This window comes from Dromiciops gliroides, chromosome 1, assembly GCF_019393635.1.
Source record: "Dromiciops gliroides isolate mDroGli1 chromosome 1, mDroGli1.pri, whole genome shotgun sequence".
Lineage (NCBI taxonomy): Eukaryota > Metazoa > Chordata > Mammalia > Microbiotheria > Microbiotheriidae > Dromiciops > Dromiciops gliroides.
Genome location: NC_057861.1, coordinates 308,766,562 through 308,793,308, shown reverse-complemented (window position 1 = coordinate 308,793,308; position 26,747 = coordinate 308,766,562). Strand labels below are relative to the sequence as shown.

Genomic DNA, 26,747 nt, shown 5'->3' with positions numbered 1-26,747 from the left:
TCTAAATTTACTACAGATGACTTTGCTTATTTTTGTCTCTTGCCAAGATTTCTTTAAGTATATTTAAGCTGGATGTTAAAAAAAAAAAAGTACCTAATAAGTAGAGCTATCCAACTGTAGGATGGATGGCCTCAGGAGGTGATCTGTCCACTCACATGATAAATCTTTAAAGTATGACGATCACTTGCCCAGATAAGAGCTAAAGGGGATTATTGTTCAGATTTGGGTTGAACTAGATGGCCTTCAAATCTTTTTCAACCCTGAGATGCTGTCATTTTCAAATTACACAACTAATTAAAAGGTATGGGTAGATTCAGATATGTGTATTAATTTTTTATCCCACATATTTTACCCAGTAGAATAAAATATATCCTCAAATGAGGTGTTTCCCACGCACTTTAAAATCATGAATATTCTATGACAAGTGCAACCATGGAAATCACTTTATCCAATAGGACACGTCATTATGTGATAATTAAAACAAAAAGGCATATGCTGAAGGGTGCTCACCAGTGCCAAGGATGATATTCTACACACTTCAGACCAAGAGGGATTCTCTATTGATAGTCATGTTTTCCAGATGCACCTATTTGCAAGTGCCATTGTATTAATTGCATCAAGTCAGAAATGAGAACCAAAATTCAAAAGAAATCAAAAAAGTGGATGAAAATTAGTATTTCGAAGATTACTTTGTGCAGGTGAAATGCAATTTATCAGTGTATCTGATAGGGACAAATATTGTAGATGAACACTTATATGGTTATAGAATTAAACTAAAGGAAGAAAACAGGCCAAATATAAGGTCTCTTCTAGCTCTCAATCCATGAACCCTTACAGCCGGGAAACTGTACAAGTTTCAATTAACTCAGCTCTTTTAGTGCTTTAAAAGCCCATCTTTTTTTTTTTTTTTTTACCACTAATATTCTTTCATTAAGACCATAAAGTTGTAAAACAATCACTTAGGCCTCTTAAGGAGTTGAACCCTGGATGACAGGGGATACCTACCACTCATTGTTCCTCTTTGAAAACAAAGGACAAATAACAAGGTTGTAAATCACAGAATACCATGATCTCAGAAAAATCAAAATTGCAAATGGCCCAAATAGCAATAGATAACTTTGTGGCGTTTTAGCTAATCTATAGCATATGTCAAAAAAAAATGTTTTCACATAAAAAGTGACATAAAGACATCATTTAAGACATGTACCAGAAAGAAAATGAGTCAGTCATGTAATAATAATAAAGAACTGAATGCTACACAAATGCCACAAGATATTAAAAGAATCAGAACAAAGCCTCCAATGCCTTGGATACATCTTCTATGGGTGATTTGTGGAAAGACGTGGATAAAAATCATCAATATATAATGGGAAAAGGAAATACCCCCAATGATGAAGCCCCATGTCTAACAAAGAAGAGAAATAATTTCCATTTTAAATATTATATCTATGCAGTATTGAAAATATTTCAACTCTTTAAAAAACTACCATCATATTTCACACTGTACTATTGTCAACATTACTCCAAGAAGTGATTTCTGAGCTCCAACTCCCCTTTCCAGTGGGTCACTCTCCTGATCATTTAGCAAATGGTCATTAAAACCTTGAGCAAGGGGTCTGCTGGAGACACTTCATTAAAAACTCAAGAGCTGATTGTTAAATTTTCAGCAAGAGCACTCACAACTCATAATCAACAAACATACAAATCAGGGTTTAGTGTCAAACTCAGATAGAACCCTAGATTCCTGCTAGCCACATGCTGACTTAGAAAACCATAAATTAATATTACCTATATTGTGTTGCATCTTTATTTATTTTGTTAACATTTCTCAATTGAATTTTAGGCTAGTTCTGCCAATGGAGTTATCAAGAGTCTTGAGTCTGACACCCCTGTGTAGACTTCAGAAAGTGACTGAGAAAATGTTAATAATGAAGATAAAGTGTATTGTTGAGTGCCATGTTAAACATTTACCAGCATGTCCTGGCTGACTTGATCACATTCAATAAAAGAAGTACAACTTCTTGGAGGGAAGAGGAGGGTTATGGATATTTGATGAGGGCAAAAGCATATGATCCTTTAGTGACAAGTCTAGCTATACAAATGCCACATGACACAAAGCAGGATGGAAACCGATCCTAGCTCATGTACTATGTATAGAAATAGAGGCTTTGTCTTAATACTCCTGAAGAGGCAAAACTCCCACAAATATGATGAAATTAAGAATAAATGGGGGCGGCTAGATGGCGCAGTGAATAGAGCACCGGCCCTGGAGTCAGGAGTACCTGAGTTCAAATCCGGCCTCAGACACTTAACACTTACTTACTAGCTGTGTGACCCTGGGCAAGTCACTTAACCCCAATTGCCTCACTTAAAAAATAAAAAAAAAAAGAATAAATGGAGGATTTCTTAAAATAAGTAGTAAGTATCTAAAACCAAGCCCAAGTATTATCTATAATGGGGAAATAAATTTGAAGCATTCCCAATAAAATCAGGGGTGAAGCAAGGGTATCCATTATCACCACTATTATTCAATATTATTTTAGAAATGCTAGCTATAGCAATAAGACAAGAAAAAGAAGTAGAAAGAATAAAAATAGGAAATAAGGCAACAAGGCTATCACTCTTTGCAAATGATATGGCAGTATATTTAGAGAACCCTAGAGAATCAGCAAAAAAACTAAAACAACTTTAGCAAAGTTGCAGGATGTATAATAAACCCACATAAATCATCAGCATTTCTATATGCTACCAACAAAACCCAGAAGGAAGAGATAGAAAGAGAAATTCCATTTATAATAATGACAGACAATAGAAAATACTTGGGAGTCTACCTGACAAGACAAACTCAGGGACTATATGAACAAAATTCCAAAACATCTTTCACACAAATAAAGATAGGTGGCAGATAGGTGGCACAGTGGATAAAGCACCGGCCCTGGATTAAGGAGGACCTGAGTTCAAATCCGGCCTCAGACACTTGAACACTTACTAGCTGTGTGACCTTGGGCAAGTCACTTAACCCCAATTGCCTGGCCAAAAAAACAAACAAAACAAAAACAAATAAAGATAGATCTGAACAACTGAAGAAATAATTACTCGTGTGTAGTCTGAACCAATTTTAAAATGACAATTCTACTTAGATTAATTAACTTATTCAGTGCCATACAAATCAAACTACCAATGAACTAATTTATAGAATTAGAAAAAAATAACAAAATTTATGTGGAAGAAGAAAAAGTCTGGAATATCATGAGAATAGATGGGGGGTGGGGAAGTGTTTAGGAAAGTGGTCTAGCAATACCAGATTTCAAATTATATTACAAAGTGGTAATAATGAAAAGAATCTAGCACTGATTAAGAAATATAGTGAATCAATAGAATAGATTAGATGCATACTACACAGTAGTAAATGACCATAGTACTCTACTGTTCAATAAACCCAAAGATCCAAGCCTTCAGGATGAGAACTTATAATCTAACAAAAAAATTCTGGGAAAACTGGAAAGCAATTTGGAAGAAACTAGGCATAGACAAACATCTCACACCATATACCAAGATAAGGCTAAGATAGATAAGTATTTAGACATAAATAAATTAGGGCAATATGGAAAAATGTACCTCTAAAATCTATGGATAAGGGAAGAGTTTATGCCCAAATAAGAGAGACAGAGAGACAGAGAGAGAGTCACAGGCAGTAAAATGGCTAATTTTGATTACATAAAATTTAATAGCTTTGCAGCCAAAATTAGAAGGAAAATAGTAAACAGGGATGGGTATTTTAGAGAAAGTTTCTCCAATAAAGACTTCATTTTCCAAATATATGGAGAACTGAGTGAAATTTATAAGAACACAAGTCATTCTCCAATTGATAAATGGTTAAAAGCTATAAATGGGTAGTTTTCAGAATAAGAAATCAAAGCTATCAACAGACACATGAAAAAATGTTCCAAATCACTGTTAGAAAAAAAGCAAATTAAAACAAGTTCTGGGATACCACCTCACACCTATCAGATTGGTTAAAGTGACAGAAATGGAAAATGACAAATGCTGGAGGGAAAGTGCAAAAATTGGGACACTGATGCATTGCTGGAGTTGTGAACTAGTTCAATCATTCTAGAGAGTCCAAAGGCCTATAAAATTGTGCTTACCCTTTGACCCACTACTAGATCTATATCTCAAGGAGATCAAAGAAAGGGGAAAAGGAATTATTTGTACAAAAAGATTTACAGCTCTTTTAGGAGTGGCAAAAAATTGGACATTGAGGGGATGCCCATCAATTGATAAATGGCTGAACATATTGTGACATATGATTGTGGTGGAAGACTATTATGCTATAAGAAAAGTTGAACAGGATTGTTTCAGAAAAACCTAGTAAGACATATATGAACTGATGGAAAGTAAAGTGAATAGAACCAGAATATTGTACACAAAAACAGTAATACTGTTCAACTGTGATTAACTGTGAAAGAAGTCAGGAAGTCCTGAGTTGAGATCCTGCTATGACCACGTGCAAGTCACTTAACCTTGCCTTGGCCTCAGTTTTCCTACCTACAAAATGATGGGGTTGGACTTGATGGTCTTTAAGATACTTTTTAGTTCTAAATCTACGATCCTTGGTATCTATACTCTCCATTTTATCATATTACATATACCTTTAAAAATGCAAGCAAACGGGGCAGCTAAGTGGCGCAGTGGATAGAGCACCAGCCCTGGAGTCAGGAGTACCTGAGTTCAAATCCAGCCTCAGACACTTAACACTTACTAGCTATGTGACCCTGGGCAAGTCACTTAACTCCAATCGCCTCACTAAAAAACAAACAAACCAAAAAAAAAAAAATGCAAGCAAACATTATAGGTAAATATGTATGCATATTTCATCCTCACTCTATGTTACAGAAATAGAGTCTAAATTACTTAATCTATAACAATTTGGTTTTGGTGAGACCAGTGATTTCACCGTTACAGGGAATTTCCAATGAAGAAATTCCTACTACCAATGCAGAAACTCCTACTACCAATGCAGATTACCATCTACTCAAAAATTAAATTTAATGAAACTGAGGCAACCAGAGTCAAGTGACTTTCCCAGGGTTACCCAGTCAATATCTGTCAGAGGCAGGATTGAACTCAGGCCTTCCTGACTCTGAGGCTCTCTATCCAGTATTCCATGATACTATTCACCTAGAATAACAGTCATTTTCCGCTTTACCCATTGATGGAAATAGAGTTTTAGCTTTAAATGTAGCATGAGCATTAAGGACACACCATCAAATGAGGACATAACTTGAAATGCACAGATCCCAAATGTGTCCCAAATCTTACCCTATATGAGCAAAGGCACATTCCCTTTCCTCCAAAGCAACACCCCAGGCAGGGCCAAGGAAGTGACTACTTTGTATTTAGGACCTCCATCCACCTCCCTCTTCCTCCCCCATCAATACACAGGCATTACTAATCTAGCAGTGAGGCAGGGGATTTCTGAATCAGGGTTGGATTCCTCTCAAGTCACAAAGAGATAACCTGGAACCACTGTCCCCTCTGTTCTGAATCTTACATGTGAAGCATCATTGCCTAAAGCAGTCTAATTAAACTTAAACTAACCCCTCAACTTTTTGTTGCATTTGATATTTTTAATTCGAAAACTGAGAGCTTGATATCTGCCAAACAGGTTCAGTGGAAATGCAGGTTTGCCAGGGTACAAAGTAGGGCAGGGCACAGCAAAGTTATGTGAGGCTATCAGGTGCTACAAGGCATACCCTTGATTGCGTGCATACATACGCTGGGTCATTCTAGACAATGAAATCCTGCTGTTGGAACAGTTAGATAAAGGCACAGGAGGCATTTTCATCAAACTTGCATAAGGCACAAAACTATAAGGGGTAGAAAACATACCAGATGACAGAGTAAAAATAAAAGGGATTGGCAGCTAGGTGGCACAGTGGATAAAGCACTGGCCCTAGATTCAGGAGGACCTGATTTCAAATTTGAACTCAAACACTTGACACTTACTAGCTATGTGACCCTGGGCAAGTCACTATTGCCCTGCCAAAAAAATAAATAAATAAAAGAAAGAGGTGGCACTTGGCCTTCAAGGAAGAAAACTATTTCAGCAAGCAGACATGTGGTGGGACAGAATCCAAGAAAAGGCCTTTGACTAGTAATTTTGGGCAGCTAGTTGGCGCAGTGGATAGAGCACTGGCCCTGGATTCAGGAGGACCTGAGTTCAAATCCAGCCTCAGACACTTGACACTTACTAGCTATGTGACCCTGGGCAAGTCACTTAACCTTCATTGCCCTGCCCCCCCCCAAAAGAATTAAAAGGATCTTGAAAGGCTAGAGCCCTGGGCTGAATCTAACAGTGTGATAGGAGTAAAAGAAGGATAAAATATAAAGTCTTATACTTGTATGTAAAAAAAAAAAACACAACAATTTTGCAAATAAAGATGGGTGAGACATCATCATACAGTGATTTTTCTGAAAAAGATCTGAGGGTTCAAGTTGACTTCAAGCTCAATATTAGTGAGCAATGTGAGATGGCAGATTTGAGACTAATTTGATATTGGGCTACATTCTGAGGAGCTGAGTTCCTTCCTCGGGAAGGTGACAATTTTATTGAAATCTGCTCTCACGGGCGGCTAGGTGGCGTAGTGGATAAAGCACCAGCCATGGATTCAGGAGGACCTGAGTTCAAATCTGGCCTCAAACACTTGACACTTACTAGCTGTGTGACTCAGGGAAAGTCACTTAACCCTCATTGCCCCACAAAAAATTATAAATAAATAATAAATCTGCTCTCATCAAATTTCACCTGAAATATTGTGTTCAATTCTAGACTCCATGGTTCAAGAAGGATATTGAAAAGCTAAAGAATATTTAGAACAGGACAAGCAGGGTGATAGATTGTAAGGCAAGAGCTGTAATTTGCCCTTTTTTACCCCCAGTCTTACCTAGCTGTCCACAAATTAGAGCTGTCCAAAACTGGAGTGGGCTTTCTCAAGACTGGGTGCATTCCCTTTCATTGGAGGTCTTCCTGCAGAGAATGGATGACCACTTGCGGGGTATGTTATAAGGAGGATTCCTTGTGTATAGGTTGGACTAGAGGACTGCTGAGCTCCCTCATATTCTGTGATTATGTGAATGCCCTTCCACACAATATGATTTTTACAGAATAGTCCTGGGTATTAAGAATAGTTAGCATTACTATGAAAATATGTTTGTGTGTGTGTTTGCTTTTGCAACACAGATAATATGGAAATGTTTTTCATGGCTTCATCTCTTCCCTCTCAATGAGTGGGGAAGGGGCAGGATGGAGGGAGAAAATTCAGAACTCAAATTTTTTTTAACAAATGTTAAAAATAAACATTTTAATAAAAATGAGCATTTTGATAACACTTTAAGGATTGCAAAGAGCTTTGCAAATACCTCATTTGATCTTCACAACAACACTGGGAAATAAATACTAGTATTATCACCCCTATTTTGAAGATGAGGAAACTGAAGCTGAGAGGAAGGGAAATGACTTGTCCAAGGTCACATAGCTGGGAAGTGTCTGCAGTGTTATTTTAACATGGGTCTTCCTGATTCTAGACTCAATGCTGTATCTTCTGCTCTATTCATTTATCAACCTCCCGATTCTGTGCTTTTTAAAACTATTCTTGACCTTGGAAACACTTTGCAGCCTCCCAATTCCCTGCTTTTTAAAAACTATTTCTGGGGGGCAGCTAGGTGGTGCAGTGGATAAAGCACCCGCCCTGGATTTAGGAGTACCTGAGTTCAAATCTGGCCTCAGACACTTGACACTTACTAGCTATGTGACCCTGGGCAAGTCATTTAACCCCCATTGCCCCGCCCCCCCAAATATATATATACACACATATATATATACACACATATATATATTTCTGACCTTGGAAACTGCTCCATAGGACAAAATAAAGAAATAGATGTAATTAAATGAAACAGCAAAATTAAACAGCAACATAGTGACTAACACAAGAAACTGATTCAAGTCTCTCCAAACTACCATGATAACTGAGCTTTTGCCACATATTAAATTCTCACCTATTCCCCTAGCTACATATACATATGGCTCAACGGTGATATCCAGTGTCAGCTAGATTAATCTCAGGTGAGTTGACAAAGTTTAACTGAAGGACATGCATGAGGTATTTCTGATATTTTTTGTCCCTCCTTAAAGAAATACAAGTATCACTTTTATTTTTGAATCAAAGCCGCAATTTCATGGTCATGGGAATCTCTTCACTATTCATTCAGAGAATCACTGGCTTTGCAAGTTATGATATTAGGTTTCCTGGGGCACCAAGAGGTTAGAGGTGACTAACCAGGTGCAATGCAGCCTGTATGAGTCAGAGGCAAGCCTTGGACTTGAGACTTCCTAACTCAGGGGCCACAATGCCTACAGCCACATACTCATTTGGTGTTGTTTGTTTTTATTGTCATCATTGTTTCAAATGTAGTACAACAAATGTAGTACAACAAAAAGTTACCTGAACTTTCAATATGAACTGAAAATTATTATAATAGGTTAAAGGGCTGAAGTCGCTGTGTAAAGATTTTATACAAATGAAAGCTTAACTAGCTTAGGTTTATTCTGTTGTAGCATCATGGTTCCCTGTGACCTAAAATATAATGTTGAACCTTTGAAAACCAGGAGAGGCTGCAAGTGACAATACACAGCAGCAGAATGGATAAAGATGGGGCTTAGGAATGGGAGCAAACAGCTGGGGTCGTCCTACTTCCTGGTTGCTATAACTGCCATGGCCATGAATAAACTTTGACAAATAGTAAGCTCTAAATGATTTGAGCCCAAAACAGCTTAGTGGTCAGGGCTGTCAACACCATGGAACCCAGAAACTTAGTGCCCAAATTTAACCTTTGGAGAACCTGAACCAGTGTTCTGCCCTGTCAGTGGAAATCTCACATACATACACACACACTCACACATATACACACACGGATGTGTGAGATTTAAAATTGGATATTAGATCATAAATCTCCCCTACTTAACCTTTCCCTTAATTTATCTCCCAGTCTAGTAAATGGAAGAAGCTTCTGGTTTTCTAGTTAGAGCTTTTATTGTATGGTAGTCACAAGGTGATGTTGATTAGAAGGATAGGAAAGTAGAAATACAATACAAATCATCTTAAATCTAGGCTTAGTCTATATTCCGTATAAAACTCACCAAAAGCCGAAGGCCACCTTTTCCGATTTTCTAGAGCAAGATTCCATTCCCTTCAGAAGTGTTTCTCTAGCGTCTTTTAATCTTTGGAAATCCCTATCGTTATTATAATTACACTCTGGATCCTTTAGAGGCCATTCCACATCGGCCTTACCCTTCACAACAAGGGCATTTCCTGCTGAGATAATATCTGTAATCTCAGTTGGGGACAGTAAAGTTTCCATAAGGCAAGTAACATCAGCCCAAGTGGGTTGATATATATTAAATATAGTCCTTAACTGTGAAATTACAGTGTTTGGATTTTTCTCAAAACTAGGGATGATTGATTTCCATGCGCTCAAGTCACTTGGTTTAAAGGGGCTATATTTTCTGCCTTGAATTGGTGCTCCTTTTTTTGGTATGTTCTATAGTTTCCTGCAGGGGGAGCAGTTTCTGCTGATCTGATTCTAAACTTGGATCATCTCTAGTAGAAGGAGCCATCTTGGCGGCTCTCTCCATATGTGACAATTTCCCCCATATTATAACAATGATGATAGCAAAAATAAATTCCTTAGTCGTATGAACTATGGATGTGGTATTAAAAGGTATTTCAATTGCAGGCATAAAATTTCTACTTATATTAAACGCATTTTCCCAAAGATTCACACTTAGACTATTATACAAAAAACTTTTTGCTGCCTGAATGAAGAAAAAACCAATAATCTTATGAAGGACCATTGAGTAAACTATTCCTCTAAGTCGAGACGTTATGCTGTCCCAATACATTCCGATGAGAAAAATCAAAGGGATAGTAGAATATTCGAGCATCTTGCCCTTTAAACTGGGCCGGCTTTTCTGTTTAAAGCAAGGCTTTTAGAGGCTTAAAGCAAGGGAGATTAGGCAAATGAGGGAAAGTCTGTGGGGGTATTTAAGAGAAAGTCCACTAAATTAGGTGGCTCAAGGCCAAACTATTGAAAACCAAGTTACTACAAAGACATTCTCAACAAAGTGCAATAATTATGGACATCAACTTGAATCCTCCACAGCAAAGTAATAATGATCACTTATTGTATCCTAAGGTGTTTTAGCTGAATTATATTACTTACTGTAGAACATGGGTCTTTGGAAACAGATGGAAGCAGTTTCCTCATAATTTATATATACACAAATGTATATATACACGTGTGTATCTACACATATACATACATGTGTCTATGCTCTGTGTATTGTAACGATTGGAATTCCGCCACCTGCTGGAGAGCTACCGTAGGAAAGCTCCACCATGAAGAGAAGGTGTCTGAGGGCAAGCCATGCAGTTTTCCTTGGTGTCAGGAAGTGATGTTTGCTCGTGGGTACTATCTATAAAAGAGGCGAGACTTGCTCTCTTGGTCTCTTTGTAGAGGACCTCAACAGGGAGAGGAGCTGGAGGCATTCGCTCCCTAAGATAGATACCTGAATCTAAGCCTTTCTCTCTCTCTTCACCAAATTCTTATTCTCCTTAATAAATGCTTAAAAGTCTAACTCTTGCTAAAGCTTATAATTTATTGGTGACCACTCATTAGATATTTTAGACAGACTAGCTAGAATTTTAGCCCCTTACAATATATACACATATCTGTGTATAAACATACATAGGTACACATATGTGTATACACGTGAAGATATATACATGCATATATGTATTGTATCCAAATTTCTCTCCCTTCCCCCCCTTATTCCTACTACTCTGAACTACTCCCACAACTCAGCCCAAAGGCAAAATAGAACCTTACCCAGAAGAGAACATACTCAACCCAAATGCCAGCAATAGTTAAGTTCTGTACCCAACAAGAAAGAGGTTTTCTTTTTACCTTCCCTGATAATTTTCTGAATATGACATGATATTTTAAGTCCAAATTTTGCAAAGGAAATCCCTAATTTTAGCTTGAAAAAGAAACTGTCAAAAATAAAACAGATTTGCATAGCACCTTCATTTACCAGAAGAGTTCATTGAAATGCTCAATTACCTAGAACATTGTGGTGATTTTTATTTTCCTTGAGGATTCAGAGGATCCAACCCACAGGAAAGAAGGGGAAAAATACAAGAAAATAAAGGAAGAGTAATTAAACATAAATTCCAGACAATGAATTTCCCAGGCTAAATTAATACAAATCCAGCATTTGTCAGCCGTACTTTTGCATCCATTCCTTCAGTGATCAATGCATACTGATATTCAGAAGTATAACTCAGCAACACTGAAAGATGCTGAATCAACTAAGAAAGATTTAATTATGATCACTATATACTTATTAAATAGGGCAACTAGGTGGCAAGGGGATAGAGCACAGGGCCTGGATTCAGGAGGACCTGAGTTCAAATCCAGCCTCAAACACTTGACACTTGCTGTGTGACCCTGGACAAGTCACTTAACCCTCATTGCCCCGTTTAAAAAAAAAAAAAAAGGTCCAAAGTAAGTCATAGGGATAAATCAGATTCTTTCCCTACTTCCTTTCTCCTTCCTTTGCCCCTTCCACAAATTACCATGCTGGGAAAAAAAATAAAAAGCCAAAGCATGGATCTGGGAAACAAAAACACCAGGTAGCTAACATCTTGTTTCACTCCCCTGGAGCCCCTAAAAAACCTAGGGTCACTGCCCTAACACACTTCAGAGATGATACTTTTCCTGTAAAAAAAAAAAGGGGGGATAGCTAGGAAGCCAGCTGTGGAACTGCCATGCTCTCACCCCAATCTGAACTCAAACTTGGAGCCCTGCAACATCCACTCCCAAGCCCGGTAAAGAGAATCCTCCAATTAACCTCATTAATTTTAATTAATTAATTAATTAAAAGTCCAAAGACTTTTGTCTTGTGTCCATTCTATCCTTCCCCCTTCAGAATGTGGGAGCTAGTTTAGCTTTTGAAAGCAAAGTAAGAGTTAAAATGGAATTGAAAAACTGGCCAGGTCTCAATTCTAAATTCCTAGAACTCACACAAATAGCCCTCATTGGAACTGCTGCTAGGAGTCCCCCTAATTAACCTTGGTTGAGGAAGTTTCCTTACACCAATGAAATCACAGGTCTGGGCCTAAAACAAAATAAACCAAAAAAACATAAACAAAAACAAACAAACAAACAAAAAACCCTACCACTTTCACCCAAGCCACCATCGCTATTATTATTTTAGCTTTCCTAATATAGGGCTTTACACAGAGTATCAATAATACACGGGGATAAATGTTAACTAACTCAGGGGATATTCAGAAAGAATTTTTTTAGCACATAAATATACACTATAAAGGAAACAATCTTGAGTCTAAGAAAAAAAAAAAGGAGTAGCCTGAGGAAGTGTCTGAGGGCTTGCCGGTGATAAAGTGAAAAGCTGTGGCCAAGCTCCAGTTCAAACAAGCTCAGCCTGTAAAATACTGAGAATTCTTCCTGGAACAGAGGAGGGAAGCTAACCTCAATCATGTCCTGTCTCAAAGCTATGAAGGAAGAGTTGTTCTCCACGTGGATAAGCTATTCAATCAGTAGGGCATTTATAATTAAAATTGGACATCAGTAGTTATACCAGAAGTTGAATGTTCTATTTACCATTTCTAATGATGAGTTTCCTTGGTGAGTTTAGGATTGTTGTTGTTGGGTTTGTGTTTTGTTTTTTTTTAAGTAATAAATGGTTAATACCATGTAACTAAAACAGGAAGGGGAATCAAAGAAAAAGCATGGCAAAATGCCTGACCTTGACAGATGTAAAATGGGTCATAGAAAATGCACCACACTCAGAGTCAGAGGACCAAGGTTCCAACCCCAACAAGGCTCTCTGAAGCTCAGTTTTGTCATCTGTTAAATGAGGAAGTTGGGCTTACATGATCACTAAGGTCTTTTCTAGTTATAATAATATGTAATGTTTGTAAATGGCTTGCTATGTGCCAGGTACTGTGGTAAGGGCTTTATAGTCATTATCTTATTTGACCCACCAACCCTGGGAGGGAGGTGCTATTATTCTCCCCATTTAACAGATGAAAAAACTGAGACAAACAGAGTTTAAGTGACTTGACAGGGTCACACAGCTAATAAGTGTCTGAGGCTACATTTGAACTTGGATCTTCCTACTTCCAGAATTCTATCCACTGGGCCACCGAGTTCTGGCTAAATTAATTACAGCTAAATCCTATGTTCTTATTATCCTTTTTCCATCATGAAGTAAAATGACTGCTAAACCACCAAAAAGAATAAAAACAATGATGGGGGCAGCCAGGTGGCTCAGTGGATAAAGCACTGGCCCTGGATTCAGGAGGACCTGAGTTCAAATCTGGCCTCAGACACTTGACACTTACTAGCTGTGTGACCCTGGGCAAGTCACTTAACCCTCATTGCCCCACCAAAAAAAAAAGAGAGAGGGAGAATAAAACCGATGACCCCAAACCACAACCAGGAGTTTATATGAACTGTGTTGAGGCTTTTCATGAAAGCCTCTTGTTTGGTTTTTGCCCCCAGCTAGGGTTTTCCCTAGAACAACAGTATTTGGCTTATGTCTTGTTGTTCAAACACTTTTCAGTCATGTCCAAATCTTTCATTGGGTGTTTTATTGGCAAAGATACTGGAGTGGTTTACTATTTCCTTTTCGAGATCATTTTATAAATGAGAAAACTGAGACAAACAGGGTTAAGTGACTTGCTCAGGATCACACAATAAGTGCCTGAAACTGGATTTTAATTCAGGTCTTCCCAACTGGAGGCCAAGCAGTCTGTCCAATGCACCACCTCGCTGCCCAGCTTCTGTCTACACCTCCACAAAGAAAAGAAATGATAGGAAATACAGAGGACTTGTACTCCAAGCTCATAATATGTGAAGACAAGGCTCTTTTCTTTTCTAAGTGGGCCTCCCTCCCCCAGGGTCCCGTATAGTCTTTTAGGCTACACGTATCAAACACAAAGCCACAAGAGACCACCAACAGTCCCAAGTGTGTGAAAATCAAATTAAAATATAATTGGGAAATACTTGACAAAATAAATTTAAAATATAATAAAATATATTACATTTTAAACATTACATTTTAAAACTAGATTAATATGCTGCTAGCATCCTTATTTATGGTTTAGTGGCCCCCACTTTTATTTGAGTCTGACACCACTTGTGGTGAAAGCCATATACTTACATTATTTATTTTCTATAGTATTTTTATTCATTTTTGTAAACTATTTCCCAGTTAAATTTAAATCTGCTTCCCCCATAGCATCCATGTTTGACACCTCTGCCCTAGACTTATAGTACCACTGAAAAATTTATATTGATTCTGTATCATTTTATAATTGATGGTATTTACAGTACATTTATTTTGTCCTATAACTGCTGAAGTCATGATTCTTTGTCTCTGAACTCAGTTTAAAAATTCAGCTGGCCTGTAATGAGTTAAGTTTAGAAATCTAGTTCTACTAATCACTGTTTTATTTTTGCCACAAGGAAATCTGTCATCCTTGAGGGAGTGTGGTCCAGGATCTCTAACCTTGCAGGTAGAATCAAACAATTAACATTTCTTAGTCACTGGAGTTCAGTTTCCCCCTCTGAGTTACTTAAAAGAAAACTTGTTAACTCTCATACCTTCAGCTCCTGGAAAATTCCATGACGTGTTTGCTATTTTTGAAGGCCTACAAGCTGACCTGGTACATTTCCACAAGATACACTGTCCATCCTTGCCTGTCCTTCTTCACTTAAGGAGGGTCTTATCTTCTAAGGTGCCGGGGAGTCTGCTAACTCAGGTCTACTAACAAGGTCTATAAGATGCTTCAGGGGTCCCTTAAAACAATTAACATTCCTTAATTGTCAGAGAGGGTGATCAGTAGCCCCACCCGGATGTGCTGGCCCACTTTCTTTAAAATAACCAATCACATTGTCCCCACACCCACAATGCTACCTGTTCTGTAATCAACTGAATTGTCTTCTCCACCTACCCAACTTTGTACTCCCCAAAACTATATTAACGCTGGTTTGAATTGTCTGAGGAAGATTCTGAAGATCACCTGGCAGGATATAAGGTACTGGACACTGAGGTCCTCTCTAAAGCATTCAAACTCTACTGCAGAGAGCACAACTCCAATGATGCTAGCCAAATGTACATTTGCCTAAAAGACTATTTTTACAGAGAACTCACACAAGGCAAGCACTCACATGGTGGTGTGTGATACAAGGACGCTTTCAAGGGCACTCTCAAGATCTCTCTGAAGAACTTTGGAATTGATTGCATTACATGGGAGACACTGGCACAGGATCACCCAGCACAGTGTGCCCGCATCAAAGAAGGCACTGTACTATATGAGCAAAGCAGAACTGAAGCAGCTCAAAAGAAAATCAAGATGCACAGATTTAGAGAATCCGCCCCAAATGTTCACACGGATTATTTGTGCCTGACCTGGGGTAGAGCATTCCGAGCTCATATTGGTCTGATCAGCCACAGTCAGACACACTATAACTTGACTCTAACATAGTGATGTCATTTTGGTCCTCTTTGAGAAGGAAGGACAACAGTCAACCAACCATAGAGGCTGATGAGCCCTCCCTCGGCAGCTTTGGTTATTCAAAGAGGCCACTGACCCAATCAATTGGTACTGCTAGCTTAACTGATAAATTGATTATACTCAGACCACGGTCTCTCAGCTTACCTTAATTTTCTTTTTTTTTTTTCAGTGAGGCAATTGGGGTTAAGTGACTTGCCCAGGGTCACACAGCTAGTAAGTGTTAAGTGTCTGAGGCCGGATTTGAACTCAGGTACTCCTGACTCCAGGGCCAGTGCTCTATCCACTGAGTCACCTAGCTGCCCCTTACCTTAATTTTCTAAAGTGACACAACTGTAGGGTCCACCTCTACAGACAAATAGAGATACACAGATGGAAATCAGGATAGAGAGTCAATCCATTTCCCCACCTTGCACAGTTCACAACTGTAGTGGCAAAGAGCAGGGTCCAGGTTTGTTCCCTGATTTCATGGCTCTACCCTTCTTTATTGCCCTATGGTCCTAGATTCTGATTGCTCTAGGAAATCACTGGTGTCCAGAAGCTCCTCTGATGGGTCCAAGAGCTCCTTGGCTCCCTGATCACAGCTACTAACTCATATTAGAAGAGATCCAGGTTTGGCCTAGGAATTGCTCCTGCTACCAGCTCCAAGGCTGTGTTCCCCTCCTCTCCTGGGCCCTGGTGGCTCCTTGATGTAGCTGCTTTCCCAGAGAAGTCACATGTGACAGGACCAGGGTTCCCCTGTTTCCAGTGACAGCCTGGATTAGTTTTTCCCTACGAGTCAATAAATTTGTCCCCTGTCTCCCTTGACTCAGCTTCCTGTTCAACTAAGGATATAAAAAGTCCCAACAACATGGGGTCAAGGCCCCTCTAACTTAGTGAATGTCTGAAGACTGAACAAGGCATCACACCCGGCTTGCCCTCATGACCAGATGTGAGAAGTGGGGGGAAGGCACATCTATAGTACCTGTGCCATTGTATGCTTCTTCTTGGATATCCTTGCTGGGATGTGGCAAAGCAAATCTCCATTTATTAACTGTTCAACGGTTTCAAGTTTCTCATTTTGTCCCAAATCAGAATGAATAGGGCGCTGGCACTAGGCCCGCCCCCAGTGGGATGACATGGCCACACAGGCTTCTTCCCTTAAGGAAACTAGACTCAGTATGTGTCCAACCAGCTTTTCTCCATCATCTCTTTAATTCTGTCCCAGCTCGGCCCTTTAATGGCCTAATTGAAGTGTACAGGCCCAAACTGGCTGAACTCAACCTATCATCCTTAAATGTGTTATCAGTGGGCCAGATACAAGGCATGTTTATACGTTATCAAGCAGACAGCAATGCCAGAACAAGGCCTCATCCTGTTAACAAGGGGTTACCCTGGCCAACGAAATTTCCCAAATGGTTACTAAGCTACAAGGAGGGATTACCCAGCACCTCCTGGGCATATCCTCTATAATAAACCAATTCCTCCAGCATGAAAGGGTCAATGGCTATTCAAAAACATGATTTGCTGGTGAAGCAAACAGGGTAATTAGAAAGCCAGCTTGGGGGTAGCATTACAGAAAAAGGATCTTGCTAACTGTACAAAAGATGAACCCGCAGGCCAACAAGGGCTCTGTTATATACTTTGGCATCATCGTTTCAACCACTTATCTATTCACAAGCCATCTGTTAAACACCAGTTCTGTGTTAGACAGTGGGGGAGATAGGGCCTAGACCTGTGATTTCATTAATACAGAGAACTCTGTAAAGAGGAAATTCCCTCCACCAACGCAAGTCAGCACCTTCTGTGCAACTTATAATCACAGAGTGCGGCAGAAAACCTAGATTCTTAAATTGTGGGCTGGGCCCCCATGTGGGTCATGAAAAATTTGGCAACGGCAAAAGCTAATGTATACCTCTTTTATATACCCATATACCCAGAATCATGTAAAAAATTCTTGGATGAAAAGGAGTAGCAAGTGGGAAAAGTTTAAGAAGCCCTGAAGTAAAGCAGGGCTCAGTGTTAAGAAAGCTTTTTTTCAACTTTTTAAAATGAAGTTTTATTGTATTTATAAAATGGGAAAAAAAATTCTTAGCTTGCCAAGAGCAGGATATGGCCCCTGGGGCATATCTGCTAACCCCTTAGCCCAAGAGGTTGTTACTTGGGGTGGTCAAAGAGTCAGTGTATGTCAGAAGCAGCACTAATAACAATAATAATAGCTAATATTTATATAGCACATACTATGTGCCAAGCACTATGTTATATGCTTTACAATTATTATCTCATTTATCCAAGTTCAAAAGAGCCCTTGACATTTCTTAACAATCTTCACAACAATCTTGGGAGGTAGATGTTATTATCCTCATTTTATACATGAAGAAACTGGGGCAAACAGGTTAATGGACTTGTCTAAGGTAACACAACTAGTAAGTATCTTTAAGCCAAATTCGAACTCAGGTTTTCCTGACTACAGGCCCAGTACTCTATCTGTTGTACCACCTAGCTGTACAGGTTTCCTCCCTATCCACTATTTTCTGTGTATATGTGTGTGTTTGTATGTGTACATGGATATATACACATATTTATATACATATGTATATATTACACAAATACATGTGTATATACATTATATATAATATATAAATAGTATACAAATGTATGTGTGTGTGTTTGTATGTGTACATGGATATACACACACATTTATATACATATGTATATATTACACAAATACATGTGTATATACATTATATATAATATATAAATAGTATACAAATGTATATGTGTGTGTTTGTATGTGTACATGGATATACACACATATGTATATACATATGTATATATTACACAAATACATGTGTATATACATTATATATAATATATAAATAGTATACAAATGTATATGTGTGTGTTTGTTTACATGTATTATGCGTGTGTGTATATAACCCAGGGCAGCCAGATGGTGCAGTGGATAGAGTGCCAGACCTAGAGTCAAGAAGACTCATCTTCCAGAGGCAGCTAGGTGGCACAGTGGATAAAGCACCAGCCCTGGATTCAGGAAGACCTAAGTTCATATCCAACCTCAGACACTTGACATTTACTAGCTGTGTACCCTTGGGCAAGTCACTTAGCCCTCATTGCCCTGGGGGAAAAAAAAAGACTCATCTTCCTGAGTTCAAATCTGGCCTCAGACACTTACTAGCAGTGTGACCCTGTTTGCCTCCGTTTTCTCACCTACAAAATGAGCTGGAGAAAGAAATGTCAAACCACTCCAGTATCTCTGCCAAGAAAACCCCAAATGGGTCACAAAGAGTCAGACACAACTGAAACAAATAAACAACAACAATTATATATATCCGCATGTACAAATGATAAAATGTATAATGTGATGGCATATGAGACAATATCAAATTATTTAAGCTATATAAAATTGTTTTGCAAACCAGAAAGTACTATATCAGTGCTAACTAATATCATTATGTCTGGCTGGGGGGGGGGGGGGCCGGGCATGAAGATTGCTAAAACACTGTCTCTTCCCTTATACAGCTTATAATCAAATAAGTAATCTGGTAAAACTGAAATATTAGGAATTCAAATTACAGCATATGTAAAAAAGGTTTTTTAAAGATATCCTACTTAGCAAGTATATGGGATGAAATCTCTAACTTTCTTCTTCCTTCCTGAGATGTGCTTTTTAAGGCATCCGTAGTAGTATCTCAAGATACTGATGCTGAAATTATGTCCCTAAGTAAGAACCGAGTCAGAAAGAATAATTTTCCTTTGCCAACAAGCAAATTTCCGAATCTGTCAATGAACAGCCCATGCCCAAAGAATGAGTCATCTATACCCCAGAGCAGTCTGTTCCTATTACCAACTTGGAGGTCTTTATCATTGGGCCTCACTCTGTTTCCCACCTTACTTTCCACTACTTTGCTCACACTGGCTTTCTGCTTCAGCCAGGCCAGTCTTTATAATCTTATGAGTATGCCATGTGTCCAATCATATTGTCTTCCCTCATGGGAAGGCTTCCCTTTTCAATTAATCCAGATTCTAGCCATCCACAATTTTGGTGTATATGTGTGTGTATGCATGCACATGTATATGTATGTACCTATATATATATATATATGGGTACATACATGTGTGTATATGTACATATATGGGTACATACATGTGTGTATAAACATATACACGTGACAATGTCCTTGCCCTCAAAAAGCTTAAAATTCACTTCAGGAAACAAAACATAGACAGTACCATATAATATTAGATTCATCAATATATAGTGGTATATGATTGAGTGCTAGCTGATTTTTTTCATCTGTAAAACAGATATATTACCTGCAGTATCTATCTCACAACAGATATGAAGATCAAATGGGATTTGTGTAGGGCATTTTGCAGACTTTAAAGTAAAATGCAAATACCAGCTATTGTGACTAATGACTAGGCCCAGCTAAGATTACTTCTATAGGCCCTAGTCACTTCGGTGAATGCATCATTTTTTTCAGATAAAAGAATTCTGTATCACCCTACACATCACCAGTATGGTCAAAAATGTTTTCATAAGCATTTTAGTTTTTATGGGTCCTAAGCACAGTGACTGGCCCTGGTGGTACACATATGAGTGCAGACTCTGCCATGCATAGCTCAGCCTTCAGAATACCACTGTCACTGATACCCTACTTGCCTCAGGGCACACCCCCCTCACGTAAGCAGCCAGCCCCTACAGTATCTCCTTCTCAAACAAAGCCCTCCCAGAAACCTCCTCAGTCATACCAAAGAAGGATTCCATTTGTTCTTTTAAGGTCCCACAGGACAGAAATGGGAACAATGGGTAGACTTTACAGAGAGACAGATTTAGGCTCTAGGTAAGAAAAAGCTTATTAACAATCAGAGTTACCCCACAGTGAACTGCGAGCTATAAAAGGAGATGTGAGGGGAAATTTTCAAGTTGGTTGTCAGGAGTTCTGCAAAGAAGATTCCTGCTTGGATTAAATGCTCTCCCATGTGTGAAATTCTAAGTTTCTATGATGGGGCTTTACAAAAAGGCCTAATTTGTGAAAACTAATGAAGTTACAGTGAAAAATAACATTAAAAATAAAACAGGATAATTAGCTATGTTGGCTAAATATTTTAAAACCTCAACCCACTGCTAATCATATTGTAAGCCATCTGATTGATTAATTGGGTAACAGCTCTTGATTAATTGAGCAACTTACACCTATCAGAACCTCAGTCCCCTCATATGAAAAATGAATAGGTTGGATTCAATCAAGAATTCTTAAGCTAGGGTTCCCAGATTGATTTCCGGGGACCATAGACTTAGATTGGTGGAAAATCCATCCATATTTAAATATAATTAGTTTTGTTTGTAATTTTATGGTTTTTTTTTACTTTATGCATTTAAAAACATTATTCTGAGAAAAGGTCAACAGGGTTCACGAGATTGCCAAAGGGGTCTGTGTCATATAAAAAAGGTTAAAAACCTTTGGATTTCATTCCTAACATTCCATGATCTAAGAAGAAAGTGCTGAGTGTACTGTAGGCCAGTCAACAGTTGTCAATCAATTAGGCAAATCACTTAACCTCTCTGGGCCTCAGTTTCCACATCTGTAAAATAAGTAGTTGGTTTGGGCCTTAGAAATCTCTAAGGTCCCTTTCAAATCTAACATTCTATGACTATGATTCATAATCATAAATAAAACCCAAGTAACCTCTGAATTTTAAAAAGAGAGTATTCTTTACATTTTGATCAGGAGAGGGCTGTTGATAATTGAATTATTAAAGGTCATGGGGTTTTTTATTCCCACCCCCCCAAAGCCTAAAATTAAAATATCATTAATTCAGTGTTTTACTTCTTTCCTTCATAAGTGTCCCCTTACAGGAGGGAAGCTTCCTATTTCTGTTTATTCTTAGCATAGTAGCTTTGCTACAGTGGCTGTAAGAGCAAAATTTGCTCTCAAATCCTGTAGAGAGAAAAAAGCAACCAAATAGTGTGACATCACCAAATGTGTCTGCCAATGCCAAGGCACCTGAGACACCAGGAGAGTTCAAATTTCTGGAAACTGTGACTTATGCAAAGGTGAATTTTTAATAGCATTAGACAGAAGCAAAACAAGAGAGATCATTCTGGTCCCCTTCCCTCCTGTTGCAAATGAAGAATGATTTTCTTTTCTATTTTGCCACTCTTCGTGTAGCTTAGATTTAAATAAATATGGAATTGAACATACTTCAACCCAAGCAAGAAGCATTTTTCTTAAACTAACTTAATTTTTAAAAAAATACCTCCAGCTTGGTGGCCTATTATGTTGAAGTTGAGGCTGGCTTGTGCTTTGTCTACTGATTTTTTTTTTCCAAAGAGCATATAAGATGCAAAATTAATTTCACTGTCACCCCTAAAGCATTCTCCACTGGCCTGTTGTGCTTCTGTGCCTTCCAGGAAAAATGATCCCTCTTTATAAATCACCTAATGATACTTCTACTGCAGCAGAAAAGACAGTATTAAATGACAAACAAATGTTCGTTTTGCTTCTTTTACCTCTCCCTGAAGTCTGGGGAGCCAATAACACAGAGAACCATCCATTCCTTTATCTTCCTAAACACTCAGAGCCCCGAAGTGCCCCACCAGCACCCTAATCCCCCACCACAAACAAGCCATGATGAATGGGGGGATGGATGGGAAAAGAGGGGCATTTCTCCACCTCTGGAGTTATAATGGATAGACTTAGCAGAGAGACAAATTTAAGCTCCAGGTAAGAAAAGGCTTACTAACAATCAGTTACTACCCTACAGTAGACAGCTGTCAAAGGAGATGGTGAATTCCCCTTCCGTGGAAATTCTCAAGTAGAAGTTGTTTGTCAAGAGTTCTGCAGAGAAGATTTCCTATTTAGACTAAATGCTCTCCCATATGTGAAATTCTATGTCTCTACTATGGGTGTATAGAAAGTTCTAATTTATAGAAACTAATGATGAGCATACAATATGAGCGTACGCTGAGAATAGATTAGAGCTATATAAGTCACCAATAAATCACGAAGAAAATGAATCATCTGTGAGACTAAGCCACACAACCACCACCAATCAAGCAACACGTTGGGAAAAAGTCAACCTCTCCCAACCAAAGACAAGAAAGTTCATAAGATCACAAATATAGGAGTGGAAAGGACCTCAGAGATCATCGTACAGATAACCAAAGAAAAGCCCAGACACAAAAGCATCTTACACAAGGTCACAGAGGGAGGGAGTGGCAGGGGTGGGATTCGAACATTCGTTCCGGGCCCAGCGTTCTTTCTTTCCTCTGTCTTCAGCGCGAGGTTTAGGAGAGAGGCAATTGACCACAACCGAGACCCAGCAGAGAGAAGAAGCTCCACCGAGGCCCGCGGGGGAGGGAGGGGGAACTTCGTAGAGGGAATCCCCGCCCCCAGGCACCTCGAGGAACCCAGAAAGATGCAGCCCCACCTTACCTCCCAGCTGAGGCTACCTCTGGCTCCCGGTAGCAGGGGGCTGAAAATGCCTGAGTCTGGGGGCGCCGAGCGATCACAGTCCGAGGTCCTCCTCCCGCTCCAGCCCTTCCCGGGAGCTTTCCAGTCTCAGCTGCCCAGGGGAGGGGCTGCCCGCCGGGCGCCTCTGGGTTCATGCTCCGCCCAGGAGGGGGTGCGGCCGGGGACAGAGTCCGGCGTCCGCCCAGGCGTGGGCTCCTTGGCTAAGAGCAGCGTCCCCTGGGACCTTCCTGGGCTCCCCAGCACTTCCTTTCCCTGCTGACACCTGTGTATTCTAGTCTCCCCCACCTCTTCATCTCAACTTCAAACCCTGACCACCTTAAGTTTTCTCTCACCTGCCCATCTTCCTTTAAGAATACACATACAGGGGCGGCTAGGTGGCGCAGTGGATAAAGCACCGGCCCTGGATTCAGGAGTACCTGAGTTCAAATCCGACCTCAGACACTTGACACTTACTAGCTGTGTGACCCTGGGCAAGTCACTTAACCCCCATTGCCCCGCGCAAAAAAAAAAAAAAGAAAAAAAGAAAAAAAAAAAAGAATACACATACACATCCTAACACAAGGAAATTTATTGTGCTTAATTCAAACTTCCCTACACTCTCACCTCATTAATAAACATCGCATTAGTTTAACCTACTTCTTAATGTAAGTTTCCAACAACCCCTTATACTATGTTACAGTCAGAGAATATTAATCTAACTAATTATTTACGTATAGATCAGTTTTTACTGCGGCCAAAGAGGGACTTTCCATTCTGGTCACAGAATCACAATTTGAGAGGAGGAAGAGCTGGTACAATTCGCCAAATCCACAAATCCAGACCTTTTTTCTTTTCTTTTCTTTCTTTCTTTCTTTTTTTTTTTTTCAGAGAAAAGAGAATCCCATATTCAAAGTCAGGCAAAATGATCTTTCTATCAATACTTGTAAAAAAGTGGTGTTCAATGCCATTAGATGAAAATAGACATTCAGGGACCAATAACATGAATTAAAGTTGATTTTTAAAAAAAAGAGTTTTAAGGTAGTTATGTAGTCCTAATTGATAAAACAATCATAATTATTATCAAATAGTTGTGTTGATTATAGACAAATAAATCACATTCTTCAGCAAGCTTGTGGAATTCTGCCTCGAAGGGGCAGATCTTTTGTCATTTACCATTCTAATTTATTTATCCAGGGTTTTGCCTTTTTTTTTTAAACTGTCATATAAACTTAGATTTCCTTTTTTCTGTCTTTTGATCTAGCTTTTGATCTTAGCTTTTGGGGACACTCCTGCTCCTTCCTGTCGGGCTATGGAGTCAGTGGGAGGGAAATCACTGACAACGCAGTTTCCCCTGTGTTCCACAGGTAAACACAGGAAGATAGGACGATGCTGGCATTGAGAATTCCTCAGTTTCTGACGTCACTAATAGTACCAGTGATACTCTGGCCTGAAACCCTATTTTTTTCTCTGAAGAACATGGCTTTCTTTGTGTGCACTGCCATACACACTAAATAACTGAAAGAGAAAAGATTAATGTGCCTAAATTTAAATTACTTCCTAATTCTTCACAAATGTAGGGCAACAGGTAATTTATTTAAATAAATGGAGAACAAGGCAGTTTAAGGAAAACTAAACAGAATAATAAAAGGCTGAATTACAGAATAATTTTTTTGCTTTTTAAAAATTTTTTTCTTTTTAATTTATGAAATAAGACAAGCATTTCCACAACATAGTATAATTTTTTAAATGATTGCATATGAAGCTGCAAATCTATTATGTGTGCCTTACTATTTATTCCCTTTTAAATATATAATAAAGTTAATATTTGAAAGTATATTTTTTGTTTGTTTCACCATTAGGTAGATACAGCAACTACAACTACCCCCAACAAAATGCTTTAAAGGAAAGCTCCAGCTTCAGGTCCCTTCCAGCTCTATGATGCCTATTTTCCTTGATCTCTGGAGATGGTGCTAACTTCCAGATTCTTCCTCCTAATATTGTATCTTAAATGCCCAGAAAATTGAGTCATGAATTGAATTACTTTTTTAAAAAAATTGAATTACTTTTTATCAAAGTGGACTGAAGAACCTATTCCCAGGTGGAAATATATTCCATTTATTTCCTGGCCCATAAATCAAATAGGTTCTGGCAATTCGGGCTTCTTCTTGGTCTGTATTTTCCTGTGTCTGGTTTCCTCAGGTCCACCTCGGCCTTGTGGTCTTCTGCCTGTAATGATTGGAATGACGCCACCTACTGGAGACTTGCTGTGGGAAAGCTCCACCATGAGGAAAATGCCTCAGAGGCATTGTGGCTTTTCCTCCTCAGGAAATGACGTTTGCTCATGGGTGCTGTCTATCAAGGCTACCAGCCAATCAACTTGAGGAGCCTCCTATGGTCTGGGAGGAGACAGGAAGGAGGAAAGGGAGCCTGCGCAGAGAGCACTGGGGCTTTTTGGCTTCCTAACTTGATGGTGGTGGCGGCAGAGGTCTTCACAGGAAATTTGAGGAAAGATAGGAATGCCAGGCTGTTAGAATTCTGTTCTCAATCTTTTTTTTTTTTTTTTGGAATATGCCTATCAAAAATAATACCTCTAGAATCAATTTTTTTAGCTTAGTATACAATTACTTTTTTGAAAAATCTGAACATATTTAAATACAAGTTAAAGCACAACACAATCTCAAAGAAAACTTACAAATGTTCCCCCTTTTTTTTTTTTAAGGTTTTCCTTGATAGACAGCACCCATGAGCAAACGTCATTTCCTGACACCAAGGAAAAGCCACAATGCCTCAGAGGCATTTTCCTCATGGTGGAGCTTTCCCACAGCAAGTCTCCAGTAGGTGGCGTCATTCCAATCATTAGATGCCCAAGTCTCCCTCTTCCTCCAGAAAACCTCTTTGAGCTCAATTCCCTCACCATAAGTCCTTCTCTTTTGCCTTTACCAGGATTTCCCTCTCCAGTTTCTGGTCTTGTTCCCAATTCCCACACCCTCCAAATCTACTTATCTCCTTTTTGAGCCTGAGTCATTCTCCTCTTTCATCTACCCAAGACTCTTCCAATGGTCAAAGTAATCATTTGTCAGGCATGTTTGGACTTAACTGAAAGGATTTTGGTCCTGATATAGGCAGATTGGACTGAATGACCTCTGAGGCTCCTTCCTTCTCTAAGGTCCTACAGTGCTCTTGGAGTCTGGCAATATCCTTGGAAAACAAACAGACAAACAAAACAAACCACGAGACCTAATATGGATTCCTGATGTGGCCCTTGGTAGATGCATCGCATGTGTGTGGTTTTAGAATTTTCTCTCTGATGCTCTGGGGACAGGAATGAAGAATACCCATTAAGCTCCATCACTATGAATGTACATGTGGTTAAATCAAGCAATGCTACCCAAATACTGTGTATGTCCTACTGGGGGAAAAAAATATAATGTATGGGAGACATAAAGACACATCCCTTCGCTTAGTAACTATTGGAAACCAGTGGAGTTACAGAAACAAGGGGGCAGCTAAAGTGAGTTGCAATCAATCAATAAGCATTGATTTAATACCTATTTTGTGTCTAGCACTGTGCTAGGTACTGGGTACAAGAATTCAAAGATGGGAGTAGGTAGGTGTCTCAGTGGAT

At 39.1% G+C, this 26,747-nt stretch overlaps 1 protein-coding gene across 1 annotated transcript in view; it reads right to left on the bottom strand.

Annotated features, from left to right (window-relative positions):
• CCDC68 (coiled-coil domain containing 68) overlaps window positions 1-23,235 on the bottom strand; it is a 68,840-nt gene extending 45,605 nt beyond the window's left edge. Inside the window, exon 1 of the mRNA XM_043976279.1 lies at window positions 23,105-23,235. The gene's annotated coding sequence lies outside the window, so the exon portion shown is untranslated. The remainder of the gene's footprint in view (window positions 1-23,104) is intronic.
• Window positions 23,236-26,747: the final 3,512 nt, after the last annotated feature.